We start from the raw sequence: 20,214 nt of genomic DNA on the forward strand, positions 1-20,214 counted from the left end.
CCATAGGGAACACAAAAATGATGTAGTATTAGCTTGTTTAGAAATGTTCATGATAAGGGTATAAAATGTCCCTATTTTTCTATGTATGTATTTTTGGGGTGCTCCCTTGAAAAATCCTGTTGAAATCAGAATCTGTTTTATTCCTTTTTATGTCCCCCAAACCTGGTAATGCCTGACTTGGGGTAAGCAGTTTTGCCAATTACTTGTTGAACACTTACAATGTATACCAGACGTTTATCCAGAACCAATACATGTATTAACTCACTTAATTCTCAGGGTAACTGAGATAGATTATATTATTATCATCCCCATTGAAATACAAAGAAATTAGGTAACAGGCTGGAGGACAAAAGCAAGAGCTGGGATGTGGACCAGAGCTGTCTTATTCTAGAATCTGTGACCACACTCCCTACCACATCCTCAGAGTTTTTAAAATTGAATTAAAGTTCAGTGAGGAGATTGGTCAGATCTTCCCCAGAAAAGCCTGTACATTACATCAGACACATCTAGAAAAACACTGAGAAAGTTCTAGAAACCACTAGTGTACTATAAGGTGATCATGGATGGAAGAGGGGAAGTTGCAATGCCTCTGAGGATGGTTGGTTTAGAGAAGGATGAAATATGTCCAAAAAAAATCAATGAATGCACAGAGGACTTTTAGGGTGGTTAAGAGACTCTGCTTCCCTGGTGGCTCAGAGGTTAAAGCGTCTACCTGCAATGCAGGAGACCTAGGTTTGATCTCTAGGTCGGGAAGATCCCCTGGAGAAGGAAATGGCAACCCACTCCAGTATTCTTGCCTGGAGAATCCCATGGATGGAGGAGCCTGGTGGGCTACAGTCCGCAGGGTCGCAGAGTTGGACACGACTGAGCGACTTAATTAACTAACTAAGATACTCTGCATGATACTATGATGATGAACACAAGTCATTATATATTTGACCAAACCCATGGGATGTGCAACAGCAGTGGACTGTGGGTACTTATGATGTGTCAATGTGGGTTCATCAGTCATAATAAATATACCACTCTGGTGGGAGATGTGGATAACATAGGAGGCTATGCATTTGTGGGAGCAAGAGGTATATGGGGCATCTCTGCACCTTCCTTTGAATTTGGCTGTGAATCTAAAACTGCCCTTAAAAATAAAATAACATCCTCAGCAGAAAAAAGTCAGTGAATATGAGTAAAGCCAAGCAGCTGGGTTCACTTAACATCAGAACGGAAACCCAGGTGGAGAGGAGCCTTGTGGTCTGTGCCCCTGGCCAGCTGCGATCCAGAGCTGGGCGGGCATTTGGCTGATGCACTGTCCCTCACCAACAGTAATAGCTCTGGCTCTCACAGAGCTCTGGTTTGTTGAATTCATGTTCAGTCTCATATGGATATTAACGCTTGAGAAAATTCTTTAAATCACCATAGAAACCAGGAAGCAACGCTCCTATTTGGGGAACCAACTAATGGAATGTTTTATAAAATAAGAAACAAGTTTATGCTTCAGTCGTGGGATTTGTGTTCTCTCTCTCCCATGTTACATGGTTCATGTCCGCCTCCTCTGGTGCCATGTAATACTTTTAGCTTTCAGAACTGGAAACCACATGACTATTGGAGAAGTTTAAAAAGGATGGGAACGTAAAGATTTCCCAGATGAGAGCTTGCACAGCTGAAGCAAAAGGAAGCAGAGTTGTGGAAGAGAGAGTTGGTGTGACACAGGGCGGCTTCCTAGGTGGAGCTAGGATAATGAACCCACCTGCCAAGGCAGGAGACATCAATGGCGGGGGCTCGATCCCTGCACCGGAAATATCCCCTGGAGAAGGGCATGGCAACCCACTCCAGTACTCCTGCCTGGAGAATCCCATGGACAGAGGAACCTGGCAGGCTACAGTCCATGGGGTCACAAAGAGTCGGACACAACTGAGCCACTAAATACAGCATGTCAATTATATCTCAATAAAATTGGAAGAAAAATATTTTGGAGAAGGAAATGGCAACCCACTCCAGTATTCTGGCCTGGGAAATCCCATGGACAGAGGACCCTAGCGGGCTACCGTCCGTGGGGGTCACAAAGAGTTGGTCACAACTGAGTGACTAACGCTTTCACTTTCACACAGGGTGGACCCAGTTTATTTTTTTTAGATTCTTAAAAATATGGACCATTTAAAAAATCTTTATTGAATTTGTTACAATATTGTTTCTGTTTTACGGTTTGGTTTTTTTTGGCCAGGACACATGTGGGACCTTAGCTCTCTGACCAGGGACCAAACATGCACCCCCTGCACAGGAAGGTGAAATTTAACCACTGGAACACCAGGGAAGTCCCGAGGACCCAGATTTAAGAAAGGAGCAGAGAGAGAAAGGCAAGAGGGAGCCACAGACTGAATGCAGAAACGTTTCCCCTAACGGGAGTGCTGTCTCCAGACTCCCAAAATCACATACAGGCCCAGTTTGCTCCTGACTCAATGACTGTGGCTGAGTAAAGGGAAATTTGGTCACTGTTCTTCCAGAGCTCTTCTGCTCTTCACGGCTCTGTCAGATTTCCAGACGGGCACATTTCCTTCCACAGGTGACACAGTCTGAACAGAATTGAGAGGAGACCTCTCTTCTCTTAGTAATACACAGGTCACACTCACTGTAACCTGAAGAGCAGGAATTCCTTAACTGTGCACAGTGCCCGACAATTTAGAGAACGCTCTGGAAGGCTGCCCCCAGAATGTCAGCTCCGTGGAGGCAAAAAAAAAAAAGCATTCTTTTCTGTTTTGTTCTCTGTTGCATTCCCAGCCCAAGAAACAATGGGGTCACACAGCAGACACACCACCAACAGTGCCTGAGTATGTGACGAGGCGGGGTTTCGGGGCGATCCTGGGAGGTATTTTCTCTTCATTTTACAAATGAGAAAACTGAGTCGGCCAGACTGAGTAATTGACCCAATGATCTGTATTAACACAGGTTGTTTGGCTTCATGTCCAGCGCATAAGAAGTACATCAAAATGAAGTATGTTCTTCTTTTTTCTTTTTCTTTTTTAAATTGAAGTATATCTGCTTTACAATGCTGTGTTAGTTTCAGGTGTATAGCAAAGTGATTCAGTTGTATGTATATATCTTTTCTCCAATTCTTTTCCCTTACAAGTTATTATAAAACACTGAGTATAGTTCCCTGTACCAAATGGTAGGTCCTTGTTGGTTACCTATCTTATATATAGTAGTCTGTGTCTGTTCATCTCAAACGACTGATTTATCCCTCCCCACAGTTTCCCCTTTTGGTAACCATAAGGTTTTTTTTTCTGTGTCTGTAGGCTCATTTACAGGTTCATTTGTATCATTTAAGATTCCACATATAAGTGACATCATATGATATTTGTCTTTTCCTGTCTAGCTTACTTCACTTAGTATGCCAGTCTCCAGATTCATTCATGTTGCTGCAAATGGCATTACTTTGTTCTTTTTATGGCTGAGTAATATTCCATTGGGTGTTTGTAAGTATACATTCTTTATCCATTCATCAATTGATGGACAGTTTGGTTGCTTCCACATCTTGGTTTTTGTAAACAGGGCTGCCATAAACACTGAGGTGCCTGCACCTTTTTATTATTATTTTTTATGTTTTTGCCTGCACCTTTTTAAACACCCATGAAGGTACCTGAAACAAACACTCTGAGCCCTTTGGATGATGTTGTTTTCTTCCCATTGCTTTCCTCCCTTGCTTCTTGTTTTCTCCTCCCCTCCTATATCAGCTTCATTCTTGGTCTTACCCAGCATGTAGCTTTTGACTCTTTCAGCTGTGTGAGAATACCGTGTGGGGCCTTACCCTCTTCTCCAAATGGCTTGTTGGGGAATTCCTTCCCAACCATTCAGGTTCCCTCCCTAGGAGGAGTGGAGTCTTGGCCAACACAACCTATTCTCTCCTAATAACTTCAAAGTGATTCTATGGCTCCCCTTATAGACCAGCTCTGGCCTCTGTCTGGTTGGTCCATTGGTCAAAGTACATTGAAGTGTTCGTTGTGGGGGACAGAATTCCAGGCTCTTGCAGTCTTTCTTCTCATATGGACTCCAAGTTCTTGGTTCAAAGTCCCTCTGTGTTTATCAGTAACAGGAAAAATTGATGTCATGAGCCTCCTAATACAATGCCCTGAGAAGAGTACAGCAATATTTCTGTGGCATTCCTGCCTCAAACACATACATCATGAGGAAGTGTCAGACAAACCCAAACTGAGGAACACGCCATAGTGGGACTGGCCTGTGCACTTCAGAATATCAAGGTCGTGAAAGATGAGGAAATCCTGAAGAACTCTCCTAGACTGAAAGAGACTGAAGGGACATGGCAAGTGAATGCACCTGTGATCCAGGTTTGAATGCTGGACCTGTAATCAGAGACAGAGACAAGCAGTGGAATCTGAATGAGTCTGTGGGTTAGACGATGCCCTTGAATCTGTGTCAATTTCCTGATTGCCATGGTTGTACTGTGGTTATGTTGCCATGTGTCCTTGAACATGGGAAACACACACTCAAGTAATTAAGTGGGGAACAGTTGCTCTGCCTTTAAAAGCAGGATAACAGCAAAAGTGGGTGGGAAGATGGGCTTTAAAATTCAACACACCTGACTTCTTTTGCAAACCAAGTCTCAGGTTCTTCTTCTATGAAGTATAGCTAATACTCTACTTGCTTCATTGAATTTGAAGAATTCAATGAGGGAATTCCCAGTAGTTCAGTGGTTAAGAATCCACCTTGCAATGCAAGGAACCTGGGGTCTATCCCTGGTCAGGGAACTGAGGTCCCCCATGCCACAGTGAAGTGAAGTGAGACCGCCAGTCTCTTAGTCATGTCTGACTTTTTGGAAGCCCATGGACTGTAGCCCTCCAGGCTCCACTGTCCATGGAAATCTCCAGGCAAGAATACCGGAATGGGTAGCTACTTCCTTCTCCAGGGGGTCTTCTGACCCAGGGATGAAACCCTGGTCTCCTGTACTGCAGGCAGATTCTTACCATCTGAGCCACCAGAGAATTCAGGTAGGGCCAAAAATTGAAAAAAAAAAAAAAAAAAAAGACAATGTTGCTAAAAAGTTTACCCTGACATCTTGCACATGGCAAGCCTTCCATAACCTCTAGCTATCTTTACTGCCTGAACATGTTTCAAAGGGATGAAGAACTGTCATTGTACAAACATTAGCTTTCCAACTTTGTGGCTGGGTCCCTCCTGGGTTCCCTCCTGGCTGCTCTGCTTTGAGACCGTGTCACCGTCACCATAGGCATTGTTGTCTTCGGGATCAGCCACTAGTCAGAATTATTTTCTTTGGCCTGAATTCAGATCCCCAGGCTAAAGCATTGAAGTCTGAAGCAAAGCCCCGGGATGGAGCCCTTGCTTCACAATCCAGGTTTCCTGTCCCTTGCTGGGGCAAGCATCTATCTCTTCCTGAACAGCCTGGGGCTTGATTGAATTTCCTCTAGGTGTCCAGAGGGCTCCACTCTGAATCCGGAGGGGGCCCATCTAAATCTCCTCATTCCAGAAGTTCTGGAAGGCAGCCAGGTATTCCTGGCCAGTGGCTTATTCCTAAAGGCTGACCATCAGTGGTCTCAAATGTAGGCAGGAGGGGATTGAAAGTACATGTGGGAGGCCAGACCCTCAGGGTCAGGTGGGTAGCCACTGGGAGGGGAAGTGGCATCTCTCTAAGCTAGACACTGGAGGGAGTGGTTTGGGCTCTACTCGGCCTCATCACTTAAAACCCCTGTTCAGGAGGTCACCGAGGGTGAAGGTGTCCATAGATTAGGGAGGGAGTATTTAGTTTTAACAGATTTGAGAGCAAAGCCTTCCTTGCAGTTTTAATCTTCACCCTCTTTAGAGACCGTATCCATCTTGGTCTTTCAAGTATTGAATCATTTAGATTAAAATTTTGAACTCAGTCTTGAAGCAAAATTATTTATTATCTCAAGATTTCTATTGGTTAGGAATTCAGATTAAACACAGTGAGAATGACTATTCTCTGCCCTGTGATATCTGGGGCTTCAGATGGCAGGTGTTGACGAAGACTAGGGGTCGGAATCATTTAAATGTGCCTTCACTCATGTGTCTGGTGATTGATCCTGGCTTTCAATTGGGAACCTCATTGACATTGCTGGTGGGAAAATCCTCATGTGGCTTCCATACATGCTCTGGGCTTCCTCACAACAAGGCAGCTTCTTTCCAAAAGCAAGTACCCAGAGAAACAGGGAGAGCAAGGTGAAGGCTGCATTGCCTTTTATGACCTGGTATGTCAGAGTAATTGAGATAGAGAAAACACTAGAAGATATCTATATCTATATCTATCTCTGTCTATCTATCTATACATACATACAGCTGACCCTTGAACAATATGGATTTGAACTGCATGGGTCCAGGGATTTATAAAGGGATATTTTTTCAAGAGTAAATATTATAGTGCTACACCATCCTCAGTTAATTGAATCCTTAGGTGTGGAACTGTGGGTACAGAGGAACTGCAGATTTCCAACTGTGTGGAGGACCATCACCCCTAATCCCTGCAGTGTTCAGGGTACATAAATATACATATACATACATATATTTATAAATATATAGACACACACATAGTTAGGAATAGGTTCGTGTGATTATGGAGGCTGCAAGTCCAAATCTACAAAGTGGGCCAGTATTCTGGAGATCCAGAGAGGGGTGCCAATGTTGCAGTTCAAGTCCAAAAGCAGTCTGCCATGGAATTTTGTCTTGTTGTGAGAGGTCAGTCTTTGGTTCTATTCGAGCCTTCAACTGATTGAATGAGGCTCAGCCATATCATGGAGGGCAATCTGCTTAACTCAAAGCCTGCAGACTTAAATGTTAATCTCATCCTCCAAAAATCCACACAGAAGCATCCAGAATAGTGTTTGACCAAATATCTGGGCATTGTGGCCCAGCCCAGTTGACACATAAAACTAACCATTACCCCTAGTTTCATAACTCACACAGTGTTCTTCCATCACATCCTATTGGTCAAGGCTGTTACAAAGGTTTAGTCAAATACAAGCAAAGGGACCACAGAATGCCCGCTGCTGCCAATTCAATAGAGTAATATAAATACCATGTTGTAAGAAGCATATGCTGATGGCATGGGGTATGTATTGGTGTGGCATCTTTGGAAAATATGATGTAACAAATGTCCAACTGTGATATAAGGGAAAAGGAAACCAATTTATAATAAAATATTATGTCTTTCAAAGCAAGTTCTCCAGCTCTCACAGTGACAGTAGAGAAGTCAGATTCCCGCATCTGTTCACAGCATCACTTTGAATGTGAGCAGCACAGGTGCAGACTACTACAGGTGTGTCCCAAGGGCGACTCAAAAAACACAAGTGGAGACGCTGTGGGTAGTGTGATTTTCCAAAATGGTGAATGCTGTGAAACTCTACACAAGACAAAGCGCAATTTCCCCTGTTTACATGGTAGTTGTATTCCTGGGGTGAGGGTGGAGGGTGGTGGGGCTTGGGGGAAATCTGAGCATATAAAAGCTTGCAAAAATCACACTGTGTTTATGTGTAATGTGGAGTTATCAATAGGTTTCAAAGCTCGAAGTCTATAGATTGTTCATCTACAAATAGGCTGTTTTACCAATAGGAATGTCTCAGGGAACACTCGAACGTCATGGGAGATATAAGGCAATTCCTGCAGAACTTTCCAACAATCACAGGAGGACTTCTGGCCTCTGTGATCTCTCCCTACTAAAACCCAGTAGTGGGGACTTCCCTGGTGATCCAGTGGCTAAAACTCTGTGCTCCCAACATAGGGAGCCTGGGTTCGATCCCTGGTCAAGGAACTAGATTCCACATGCCACGACAAAAAATGTGCCACAACTCAGACCTGATACAGCCAGATAAGTAAATAAAAATAAATATTTTTAAAAAGTCAATAGTGCCCTCTCCAGCATTAAGACCACCAAAAACAGCACCTATGCTTTTCTAAAACTCCTCATGGAGGACATCAGCAACCTTATTGAGAAGCAGTTCTGTAGAGGAAGTGCATACCTGCTAAATCATTTCAGTCATGTCCAACTCTTTGCAACCCCATGGACTGTAGTCTTCCAGGCTCCTCTGTCCATGGGATTTTCCAGGCAAGAATACTGGAGGGATTGAAGAGAAACCTTAGACTTTACTGGGACTATTCAATAAAAACCATGCCATTCTCCAGGGGATCTTCCCGACTCAGAGATCAAACCAGCATCTCTTATGTCTCCTGCATTGGCAGGTGGGTTCTTTCCTGCTAGTGCCCCCTGGGAAGCCCCAGGTAAAGGAAAGAAACAGAGAAATTCCAAAGATTCCTGTGGAGGAAGTCTGGGGAGTATAGAAATGAACCAATTCAGTTCAGTTCAGTCCAGTTCAGTCCCTCAGTCGTGTCCGACTCTTTGCAGCCCCATGGACTGCAGCTCACCAGGCCTCCCTGTCCATCACCAACTCCCAGAGTCTACTCAGACTCATGTCCATTGAGTCAGTGATGCCATCCAACCATCTCATCCTCTGTCATCCCTTTCTTCTCCCACCTTCAATCTTTCCCAGCATCAGGGTCTTTTCCAGTGAGTCAGCTCTTCACATCAGGTGGCCAAAGTATTGGAGTTTCAGCTTCAACATCAGTCCTTCCAATGAACACTCAGGACTGATCTCCTTTAGGATGGACTAGTTGGATCTCCTTGCAGTCCAAGGGACTCTCAAGAGTCTTCTCCAACATCACAGTTCAAAAGCATCAATTCTTCAGCGTTCAGCTTTTTTTATAGTCCAACTCTCAAATCCATACATGACTACTGGAAAAACCATAGCCTTGATTAGACGGACCTTTGTTGGTAAAGTAGTGTCTCTGCTTTTTAATATGCTATCTAGGTTGGTCATAACTTTCCTTCCAAGAAATAAGCATCTTTTAATTTCATGGCTGCAGTCACCATCTGCCGTGATTTTGGAGCCCCCAAAAATAAAGTCTATCACTGTTTCCATTGTTTCCCCATCTATTTGCCATGAAGTGATGGGACCGGATGCCATGATCTTAGTTTTCTGAATGTTGAGCTTCAAGCCAACTCTTTCACTCTCTTCTTTCACTTTCATCAAGAGGTTCCTTAGTTCTTCACTTTCTGCCATAAGGGTGGTATCATCTGCATATCTGAGGTTATTGATATTTCTCCCAGCAATCTTGATTCCAGCTTGTGCTTCATTCAGCCCAGCGTTTCTCATGATGTACTCTGCATAGAAGTTAAATAAGCAGGGTGACAATATACAGCCTTGACGTACTCCTTTTCCTATTTGGAACCAGTCTGTTGTTCAATGTCCAGTTCATACTGTTGCTTCCTGACCTGCATACAGATTTCTCAAGAGGCAAGTCAGGTGGTCTGGTATTCCCCATCTCTTTCAGAATTTTCCACAGTTTATTGTGATCCACACAGTCAAAGGCTTTGGTATAGTCAATAAAGCAGAAATAGATGTTTTTCTGGAACTCTCTTGCTTTTTCAACGATCCAGCAGATGTTGGCAATTTGATCTCTGGTTCCTTTGCCTTTTCTAAAACCAGCTTGAACATCTGGAAGTTCACGGTTCATGTATTGTTGAAGCTTGGCTTGGAAAATTTTGAGCATTACTTTGCTAGTCTGTGAGATGAGTGCAATTGTGCAGTTGTTTGAGCATTCTTTGGCATTGCCTTTCTTTGGGATTGGGATGAAAACTGACCTTTTCCAGTCCTGTGGCCACTGCTGAGTTTTCCCAATTTGCTGGCATATTGAGTGCAGCACTTTCACAGCATCATCTTTTAGGATTTGAAATAGCTCAGCTGGAATTCCATCACCTCCACTAGTTTTGCTCATAGTGATGCTTCCTAAGGCCCACTTGACATCACATTCCAGGATGTCTGACTCTAGGTGAGTGATCACACCATCGTGATTATCTGGGTTGTGAAGATCTTTTTTGTACAGTTCTTCTATGTAGTCTTGCCACCTCTTCTTAATATCTTCTGCTTCTGTTAGGTCCATACCATTTCTGACCTTTATTGAGCCCATTTTTGCATGAAATGTTCCCCTGGTATCTCTAATTTTCTTGAAGAGATCTCTAGTCTTTCCCATTCTATTGTTTCCCTCTATTTCTTTACACTGAGGGCTGACTTTATTTTTTTGGGCTCCAAAATCATTGCAGATGGTGATTGCAGCCTTGAAATTAAAAGACGCTTACTCCTTGGAAGGAAAGTTATGACCAACCTAGACAGCATATTAAAAAGCAGAGACATTACTTTATCAACAAAGGTCCATCTAGTCAAGGCTATGGTTTTTCCAGTAGTCATTTTGGATGTGAGAGTTGGACTACAAAGAAATCTGAGCACCGAAGAATTGATGCTTTTGAACTGTGGTGTTGGAGAAGACTCTTGAGAGTCCCTTGAACTGCAAGGAGATCCAACCAGTCCATCCTAAAGGATATCAGTCCTGGGTGTTCTTTGGAAGTACTGATGTTGAAGCTGAAACTCCAATACCTTGGCCACCTGATGCGAAGAGCTGACTCATTGGAAAAGACCCTGATGCTGGGAAAGATTGAAGGCAGGAGGAGAAGGGGACGACAGAGGATGAGATGGTTGGGTGGCATCACCGAATCAATGGACATGAGTTTGGGTAAATTCTGGGAGTTGTTGATGGACAGGGAGGCCTGACATGCTGCAGTTCATGGGGTTGCAAAGAGTTGGACACGACTGAGTGACTGAATTGAACTGAACTGAACTGATCACTGAGGAAGGCTTTCTTATCTTTCTTCACTATTCTTTGGAACTCTGCATTCAAATGGGTATATCTTTCCTTTTTTCCTTTGCTTTTCACTTCTCTTCTTTTCACAGCTATTTGTAAGGCCTCCTCAGACAGCCATTTTGCTTTTTTGCATTTCTTTTTCTTGGGGATGGTCTTGATCCCTGTCTCCTGTACAGTGTCACAAACCTCCATCCATAGTTCATCAGGCACTCTGTCTGATGACAGAAATGAACCAACCAGTGACAAAATGGAGGATGGAAGGTAAAAAGCCCTATGCCACATCTGATAGGTAAGACCTATGTATGTGTGGATGGGTGGAGGGTTTCCAACCTATCCCAGAGGTCCCACCCTGCTCCTCCAATGACCCATCACCAGCCAGGATCAGCCAGAAGAGAGCCCTTTTGCATATATTCACTGTCATCTGTACCACGGGACCCTAAGCTTATGGGATGTTTCTCACACTTGGAGTGAAGCAAGGGAAAAAGGAACTGAATAGCCAGCAGTGTTCTCTTTCTGATCATTGCACCCCGATAGTTTGAGATCTCCTTGATTAGGGATGAAAGAGAAACCTCAGACCTTACTGGGACTATTCGATAAAAACTAGAAACTTCAAGGTGTCTTCATTTAAAAAAAAAAAAGCATCATTCAAGAACCTCTATGTTATACCTAGCGTAGCTTTCAAATTCCTACTGCTGGGCCTTTGCACCTGTCATCTGCTATGTTAGAAAGTCATCTGCCCTGCTGGGTGCCTGTGTAAAGCCTGTTTGTTTATCCTCAGTCTCACTTCCTTTGTGAAGTCTGGGGTTCCCAACACAACCCAAGGAGACCTTTCTTCCTCCCCCACATAACTCTGTCTCTTATGGATCCATCAGCCTCATGGGACTCACATGTGCAGTGTATATCTTTCATCAGGTTCTTCCCTTTCACTGGACACTTTCTTAAGGACAGGACTGAGGCCAACACCCCCGTTTCTCTGTATCTCCCTAGAGCACGTAACCCAGTGCCTTGATCACAGTACGCATAGTTTAGATTCTTTCAACAGGAACAAAACTTCAGAAAATTCTGTCACTTGAAATACGGCAATGTTAATCTCTTGAGGTCAAACTAAACTTTCACATTCCTGGGAATTAATTGCTGACATTTCCAGAGCTTCCCTTCTTCCTGTGATAGGCTGAATTTGAACTGCTACTTTAAACAATAGGTGGTTGATTTTGTGTAAGTGGCTGTTGGGAAGGGCTGCAGGAAGGGAAAGCTGCAAAGGTCTGAGTCAGGAAGGCAGGGACAAGTGAAGAAGGGAGAAAATTCTCCTGGGCCTTAAAGAGGAGGAGGAAGGCAGCCAGAGAGTTTATTCATTATTATCCTCAAGCATTATTGGCCTGTTCCCTTTTCACATTTCCATGTCTAAATATTCCCATAAATCACTTCAGACCTTCCACAGGGGCGGGTGGAGCCTCTCTGCCTCTGAATGGTGAGAAATTTCAAAACCCCACTTAATTACAAGAACTTGTTCATTTCAATTTCTAGTTAATAAGGATGTTTTCCTGGTATCACAGGTCCTAAATTTGTTGTTTCAAGAGTGCCTGTGTTCTTGTCCTGTGACCTTGGTTCAATCCTCAGCTCAGGCCTCCTTGTATTATAGTCTCATAGTGGCATGAACTTCCCCTTCTTGGAATTTGTACAAGTGATCTTTTTTTTTAGTGAAGTTTTTTATCATTATTTTTAATAATCTGTTTAATGTCTTCTTCTGCTGAATTGCATGCCCCAGAGGGCACATGGCCAGGCCTGCCAGTCCACCACTGTGCTGTTGGTTCCTGGCACAGAGGATAGGGGAGCTGGTTAACATGCAGCAAGTGAGAGAAGAATCTGGCACTTCCTCAGGAAGTTAAACAAAGTCACCATCGTGTGCGCAGTTCTACTGTAGGTATTTACCCAAGAGAATTTCAAACGTGTGTCCACACAGAAACTTGTATGCAAACGTTCATTGCAGCAATACTCATAATAACCAAAAAGCAGAAATACCCAAACATCCATCAGCTCGTGCATGCATGAATAGAATGTGGTCTATCCATACAGTGAAATAATATTTGACCATAAAAAGTAATGACGTACTGTTACAACCTTGAAAACATTATGCTAAGTGAAGTAAGCCAGATATGAAAGGCTGAGTATTATATGAATCCACTTATATTAAGTGTCCAGAATAGACAAATCCATAAAAAACCTGGTGGTTGTTAGGGGTTGGTGGAGGGAAGAGATAATAAAAAAAGAAAAAAATCTCTTCACATGAGATTTCTTTCTGTTATGATTGAAATCCTTTGGAATTAGAGAGATGGAAGTTGCACAATGCAGGAAATATACTAAAAAACACTAAACTGTAAACTTTAAGGTGATGGTGTTTATATTATATGAATTGTACCCCAACTTTTAAAAATTCTGCCTTAAAATATACATATTTTTTCCTTTTGGGGGAGCATGCTAAACTTTTGTGTTCTTAGTTCCCTGACCAGGGATCGAACCTGGGCCTCCTGTATTGGAAGTGTGGGAGTCCTCACCACTGGACCACCAGGGAATTCCTGATATGTATATTGAGTGAACACTTCATCCCTGAAGCAGAAACTCCGGGGTCTCTGGATCAACTCTCAGATTTTTGAGATTTTAGTGCTATCTGTGTTTCCTAAGAAAAGCTGGTCTCTAAAGGGTGAGACGTTGGCAGTCTGTGTGAGAAAACAGCGTGGCTACAGTTTATCTGTGACTGTGTATTGGTTGCCAGCAGTCCTGCTGGACATAGTCCATCACTGACATTTTTATTAACTTCAAGAGAGGAAGTTCAAGAGGGAGGCTTCTACCCTTTTTTCTTGAAACTGATTTCTGAGGTGTGTCACATTAACAAAAACATCCCAGACTTCAAGGCCAAGTATCACAGCTTCATCTTAGGGGGACAGGGGCAGGTGGCAAGTACTCCAGTGAGAGTTTGGATGTGTTTTATTGCAGGCTTTGGAGATTTACATAAGAGGTAAAGAAAACCAGTTGGTACTACGTGAGGCCATGATTTAGAGCTGGCAGGAGTACAGAGAAATGTGCTATGTCTGTAGTTCAAACCCTGGTGGAGTGGGTGTAGGGAGGGAGCCAGACATTCCGTGTGTGAATATGCTCAGAGGCCCTTCAGCTTGGTTGAACAAGGGGAATTTTCAGGGCTTGTTCTTGTAGACAGATTTCCTCTAAATGAGAAGAGGAGACGGACACTTTACCAGGTTGTCTCCTCTTATCGAGAAGCAAAAAAGTACTGAGAAAAATCAATGTGTAAAAGGGAAAAACCATTTTTGCAGGAATTCTTTGTTCTCAACAGCAGGTTTTAGCCAGGGCCACTTAGAGGTTGAGAGTAGCCTGCAGTTATGTGCATTTTTTAATGTTCCTAGTAGCCAACTCATTGGCAAAGACCCTGATGCTGGGAAAGATTGAGGGCAGGAGGAGAAGGGGATGACAGAGGATGAGATGGTTGGATGGCATCACTGACTCAATGGACATGAGTTTGAGCAAACTCCCTAGAGATAGTGAAGGACAGAGAAGCCTAGTGTGCTTCAGTCCATGGGGTGGCAAAGAGTCAGACAGGACTTAGTGACTGAACAGCGACAAATATTAAAATGTGAAGAAATGTCCCCCTTCAAAAGGTTGCTGGGAACTGTGGTATGTTTTAAAAGTTTATATTTGACAGATTGATACTTTTGCCAGAGAAACATAGAGTAAACGTAACTATGCTTTTGTGCTATAATGCCCTGACATTTTAAATCTATGACATGAAGTGCTCTACAGGCAGTGATGGAACTTGGACTTAGAGATCTACCCATCAACATCTGCCATCAACATCTCTCAATCCTGTCATCTAGAGATGATGTCCAAAGCCAGAGCAGGGGGCCCTTTGTGAATCATAAGACCAGAGCCCAGTGCTTTCTACACCTGACCATCATCTCTATACGGGCCCCATGGGCCCCACCACCTACTGCAGGTCACTTCGGTTGGCGTGAGATGCTGCAGACTCAAAAGCTGTATTTTTGCGGAAGCCAGTTCTTATGAAGACCTTTTGCTTCAATCAATAAACAGTTTGTTCTTGAGACCTTAGCACTCTTTCTGGTCAATTCCATATGCCTGTTTGCTGGATGTTTTTGTGGATTTTATTTTTGTTTTAGTCAAAAGCCAGAGCTTGTTTCTAGGGCAAAGGCAGTAATTATTCATTTCCCAACTGCAAACAACCAAGTGTCAGGTAAGGTCACACTTCAGCCCTCCTAGCTCTTGCTTGCTGGACTGGCTCCTGTGAAGGACGCCTCTGAGGCCTTGGCCTACTCTAGACCCTCATGCATCACTTTTCCCAAAGCCTCAAACCCAGAAGGCCATGCCAGCCAGTGACTTGGTAGTGGCACTGTGAGTCCAAGGACCCACGGGCACTCACCTGGAGGAATTTGGGAAAGGGAGTTTAGCTTCATTAGAAGATATTTAAGGCTTCCCTGGTGGTCCATGATCAAGAATCTGCCTTGCTGGAGAAGGAAATGGCAACCCACTCCAGTATCCTTGCCTGGAGAATCCCATCGACGGAGGAGCCTGGTGAGCTACAGTCCACGGGGTCGCAAAGAGTCGGATGTGACTGAGCGACTTCACTTTCACTTTCAACCCTCAGCTGAGAAGACTTTCAGCTCTAGTGTTTGCTGTTGATTGTTTTCTTGGGTTCTCAAAGACCTGTGACCATATTTTTCTAAGTTGCCGGTTTTCTAATTGCATCACTTTACACACTGTTGTCTAATAATATGTGGTATTTAAAATGCCTTCTTAATTATTTTGAGCAGCCATTGCCTGTATTTTCTTAGCACCTCCTTGGTTTTCTTACGTGAACTCATCTGACAGGGAAATGCAGCTTTGTTGTTTGCCCTCTCTGCATACTGGACCGTCTGAGTCAGTGTTCTAACTCATCCCTGATGGTCTCTGAGCTACTGTTCTACCAGACTCAGTAGTTATGTGCTTCAGGAATTTTTCGGTAGAATTGGTCCTATTAGGAGACTCTTGGTGTCACCTTTGTTATCTTAAAAGCTGGTCCCTTCACTGAGGCTCTTAATTTTTTGAAAACTTGATTCTATTTCAGCTGAAAATTGGCAAGGCTATTTAAAAAATTGATGGAAGCCATTTAAGAAACTGAAAAGTAATCGCAAACAACATTGGGTAGTTGTGACTTTCAGTTCTGTATCAGTTGAATTTTTGTGCTCTTTTCCCTGTGTACGTGGTGGTTCTATTTTTCTCCAATAAAACTTTTTATTAAAAAAAAAAAAGAAGAAGCCGCCTTGCAACACAGGGGACACCAGTTCGATTTCCAGTTGGGGAAGATCCCCCAGGCTCTGGAGCAACTACTGAAGCCTGCTTGCCTAGAGCCCATGCTCTGAAACAAGAGAAGCCACTGCAATGGGAAACCTGTGCACCGCAACTAGAGAAAGCTTGCTCACAGCAATGTTGACCCAGTGCAGCCAAAATAAATAAATAGTTTAAAAAAGAAAAGAACATCTTTAAACAAGAGTGCAGGGTGTGGAATTCCCTGGCAGTCTAGTGGTTAGGACTTGGTGCTTTCACTGCTGGGGCCTGGGTTTGATCCCTGGTCAGGGAGCTAAGATCCTGCAAGCTGTGCAGCCAAAAAGAAAAAAAAAAAAAAAAAAAAAGAGTTAGGGGACAAATAGCATTTTGGATCATTGTAGAGGACAAGCTCAAGGAGCTGCTTGGATACTAAATTTCTGTGTGAGGTATCAGCTGTGAACTACCTTGCCATGCCCAATTGTAGCAGTCAGGGCACATTCCAGAATAACTATCATGTACCAGGTATGAACCCAACAATTGTCATGGTATCTTCTCACTTCATCTTCACCACAACCCAATGGTATAGGTATTATTCTCATGCCCATTTTACAGATGAGGAAACCAAGGGTAGAATGGCTGAGTAACTTGCCCCAAATCACACAACTACTGAGTAGCGAGAGCCAGGATCTGAAGACTGATCTAACTCCAGAGGTCATGATCTCGGAAGCTCTATTTCTGGGCTTGTAGAGAACTTTCCTTTTCCAAACCAACTTCATGTTCAGGGTCTTTCTGTGAACAGAAAGTCAACTGTCCACCTCACAGGGCAGTGAAAGGGAGGCTCCTACAGCGTGGCTGTGAGTGCAAACAAGGACATGAAAAGCTCTGAACCTCAGGAGGAGGCAGACCACAGGAGAGTTTTGAACAGGGAGGCGGGAGGAGCTGTCTGTGCCCTGTTGAGACCAGCCTCCTGAGCAGGTCACCCAAGGTTTCTCTGGAGCTTCTCACCTGGGACAGAAAGAGACTTGGGAATCTTGAAGCAGGAGGGAATCTTGACCACTCACCCTCTCCTGTTTCTGAAAATGAAACAGGTCTGGGAGATTAGGAGGGGAACAATTTTACTGTCTGCAAGCACAAGCTGGGTCTCCTGGCTCCTGCACCATTTAGAAGATGAGCCATCCTCTCAGTTAGGAAGCCCAGAACCTGAGAGGTGATGCAATTGACCATGGGAACAATCTCAGGTAGCCTTGGCCTGTAGCGGCTTGAAGCAGGATTTGTTTTCCTGGCCAAAGATTGAGGTCAGTTAGCGGCAGGGAGAGCGCTGAATCCTGGTCACTAGACCACCAGGGACAGTGGCTAGTGGCAAGGCCCTAGCCTGTCAGCGGTGTAGAAATGAATTTCCACATGGAGATGGAAAGTCGTGAAACAAGTAAGGTGTTTCTTGGGAGGAAAAGGGTGTGTGTGGATAGACACATGGGCGGGCTCAGAGAGAGAGTCGTGCCCTCGTGATAGTTTGAATCACTTATGTGAGGCATTTCTGCTGGGTTTCCTTGGACCAGTCATCTTGCTTTGCCTGATTCTGAATCCGTATTTGATTTACCTCAGAGTCCTTCCATGTGTGTGAGTTCATCTCTTAGTGAAGATGGAGTCTAGTGAAGAGGTCTATGGGTATCTGACTTCACTTGCTAGGAAGTGACACCCCCTCCCTTTTGACCTCCAAGTAGCCTTTCTGCACATGTGTAGTTGGGAAGCTCTCCTTAACTTCAAGAATGCGGAATATATATATTGTCTTTTATCTCTTATCTGGGCAGGGTTCAGCCTCCTCCACTTGCTTTTATGAGTTTCTGCTTTTATGGAGTTTCTGTCCACAGCGGAGAATCTGTTCAGCCTGGGGCTCCTTCATCTCCTCCCTTAGGAAGGGACTCAGCCTTGAGTCCCTTGGGGTCTGCCAGCTGCTAAAATGACAGTGGACTGTGAATGGAAGGTGATCTTCAAACCCTTTTAGGATGAATGAATCATGTGCATTTTTGTAAGCATATGAATTATCTGGGCAAATGTCAAAAATGACTCCAATCTGACTGCAGGTCTTGCCCTTGATACACTGTTCTCACTGCTGATCCAGAAAGTCCCCAACCCATTACCACCCACTTTGCATGGACTAAATGGTGTTTGTTTTTTAGATTTGTTTTCTGCAGGCCTGGACCTGTCTGGATCTGAGCACACTTTTTTCCCCACTACCTTCTTGCCTTTAATTCTCCATGGTATAGGCTGTGTCCTCTAGGCGGCAGAAAGGAGCCATTTGTTCTACAAGGGCTGAGCCTGGAGATGTCCCAGAACTTTAAGGAGAAAGGAAATACCCGAAGATCTTACACATGCTTTTCTCACTGATTGAAATGTGATCTAGAATCCTCTAAAAGAGAGAATATTGGTAGGAACTCAGGCTCTGAATTCAAATAGCCTCAAATTTGATGGATCTAATGTACAGCCCAGTGACTAGAGTTCACAACTGTTGTTTAGTCCCTGAGTCTTGTCCAACTCTCTTTTTTTTTTTTAAAGATAAAGAGTATTGGCTATTTTTTGTTCTTTTTTTTCTTTTTTTAAATTTATTTTAATTGGAGGCTAATTACTTTACAATATTGTGGTGGTTTTTGTCATACATTCACATGAATCAGCCATGGGTGTACATGTGTTCCCCATCCTGACCCTCCCTCCCCCCTCCCTCCCGATCCCATCCTTCTGTGTCATCCCAGTGCACCAGCCCTGAGCACCCTGTCTCATGCATTGAACCTGGACTGGCGATCTATTTCACATATGATAATATACATGTTTCGATGCTATTCTCTCAAATCATCCCACCCTCACCTTCTCCCACAGAGTTCAAAAGTCTGTTCTTTACATCTGTGTCTCTTTTGCTGTCTCGCATATAGGGTCATCATTACGATCTTTCTAAATTCCAATATGCGTTAATATACTGTGTTGATGTTTTTCGTCCTGACTTACTTTGTTCTGTATAATAGGCTCTGGTGTCATCCACCTCATTAGAATTGATTCAAATGCATTATGCATTCTTTTTAATGGCTGAGTAATATTCCATTGTGTATATGTACCACAGCTTTCTTATCCATTTGTCTGCCGCTGGACATCTAGGTTGCTTCCATGTCTTAGCTATTGTAAACAGTGCTGCAATGAACAATGGGATACACGTGTCTCTTTCAATTCTGGTTTCCACAGTGTGTGTGCCCAGCAGTGGGACTGCTACCAGGTCATATGGCAGTTCTATTTCCAGATTTTTAAGGAGTCTCCACACTGTTCCTCATAGTGGCTGTACTAGTTTGCATTCCCACCAACAGTGTAAAAGGGTTCCCTTTTCACCACACCCTCTCCAGGATTTATTGTTTGTAGACTTTTTGATAGCAGCCATTCTGACCGGCATGAAATGGTACTTCATTGTGGTTCTTGTCCAACTCTTTTTTTTTTTTTAATATTTATTTATGGGCCAAGCTGTGTGGCATGTGGGATCTTAGTTCCCTGACCAGGGATCGAACCTGAGCCCCTCGAATTGGAAGCACAGTCTTAACCGCTGGACCGCCAAGGAATTCCTCTTGTCCAACTCTTTTGCGACCCTGTGGACTGTAGACTGCTGGGCTCCTCTGTCCATGGGATTTCCCAGGCAAGAATACTGGAGTAGGTTGCCATTCCCTTCTCCAGGGCATCTTCCCAACCCAGGGCATCTTCCTGACCCAGGGATCTATCCCAGGTCTCTTGCTTGGCAGGTGAATTCTTTACTACTGAGCCACCTGAAAGTATAGATCACGATACTATATCATATATTTGAAATTTGCCCAAAAACAGACATTAAATACTCTCAACACACACACACACACACACGGTAACCATGTGAGTTCACTGATGCATTAACTAACCTTATTATGGTAATTATTTCACAATATATATGAATATCAAGTCGATCATTGTATACTCTATATTTCCACAGTGTTATTTGTCAATTATATCTCAGTGAAGCATAAAAAAAAAAAAGAAAAGAAAAAAAAAGAAATCAAAACCCCCCAAAACAGAAAAGCTTACATTTACCATCAGTCATCTACTGTCTTTGTGGCTATAGCAGGCTGTTTAAGTTCATCAAACCTCACTTTCCTG

The 20,214-nt window shown here is 43.6% G+C and overlaps 1 non-coding gene across 1 annotated transcript; it reads right to left on the bottom strand.

The window, feature by feature from the left end:
- Positions 1-13,226: 13,226 nt before the first annotated feature.
- On the bottom strand, positions 13,227-13,300 carry TRNAG-UCC (transfer RNA glycine (anticodon UCC)). Its single transcript has one exon. It is a non-coding gene; the product is annotated as a tRNA-Gly (tRNA).
- Between the last annotated feature and the right edge of the window lie 6,914 nt (positions 13,301-20,214).

Source organism: Muntiacus reevesi, chromosome 7, assembly GCF_963930625.1.
Source record: "Muntiacus reevesi chromosome 7, mMunRee1.1, whole genome shotgun sequence".
Taxonomy (NCBI): Eukaryota; Metazoa; Chordata; class Mammalia; order Artiodactyla; family Cervidae; genus Muntiacus; species Muntiacus reevesi.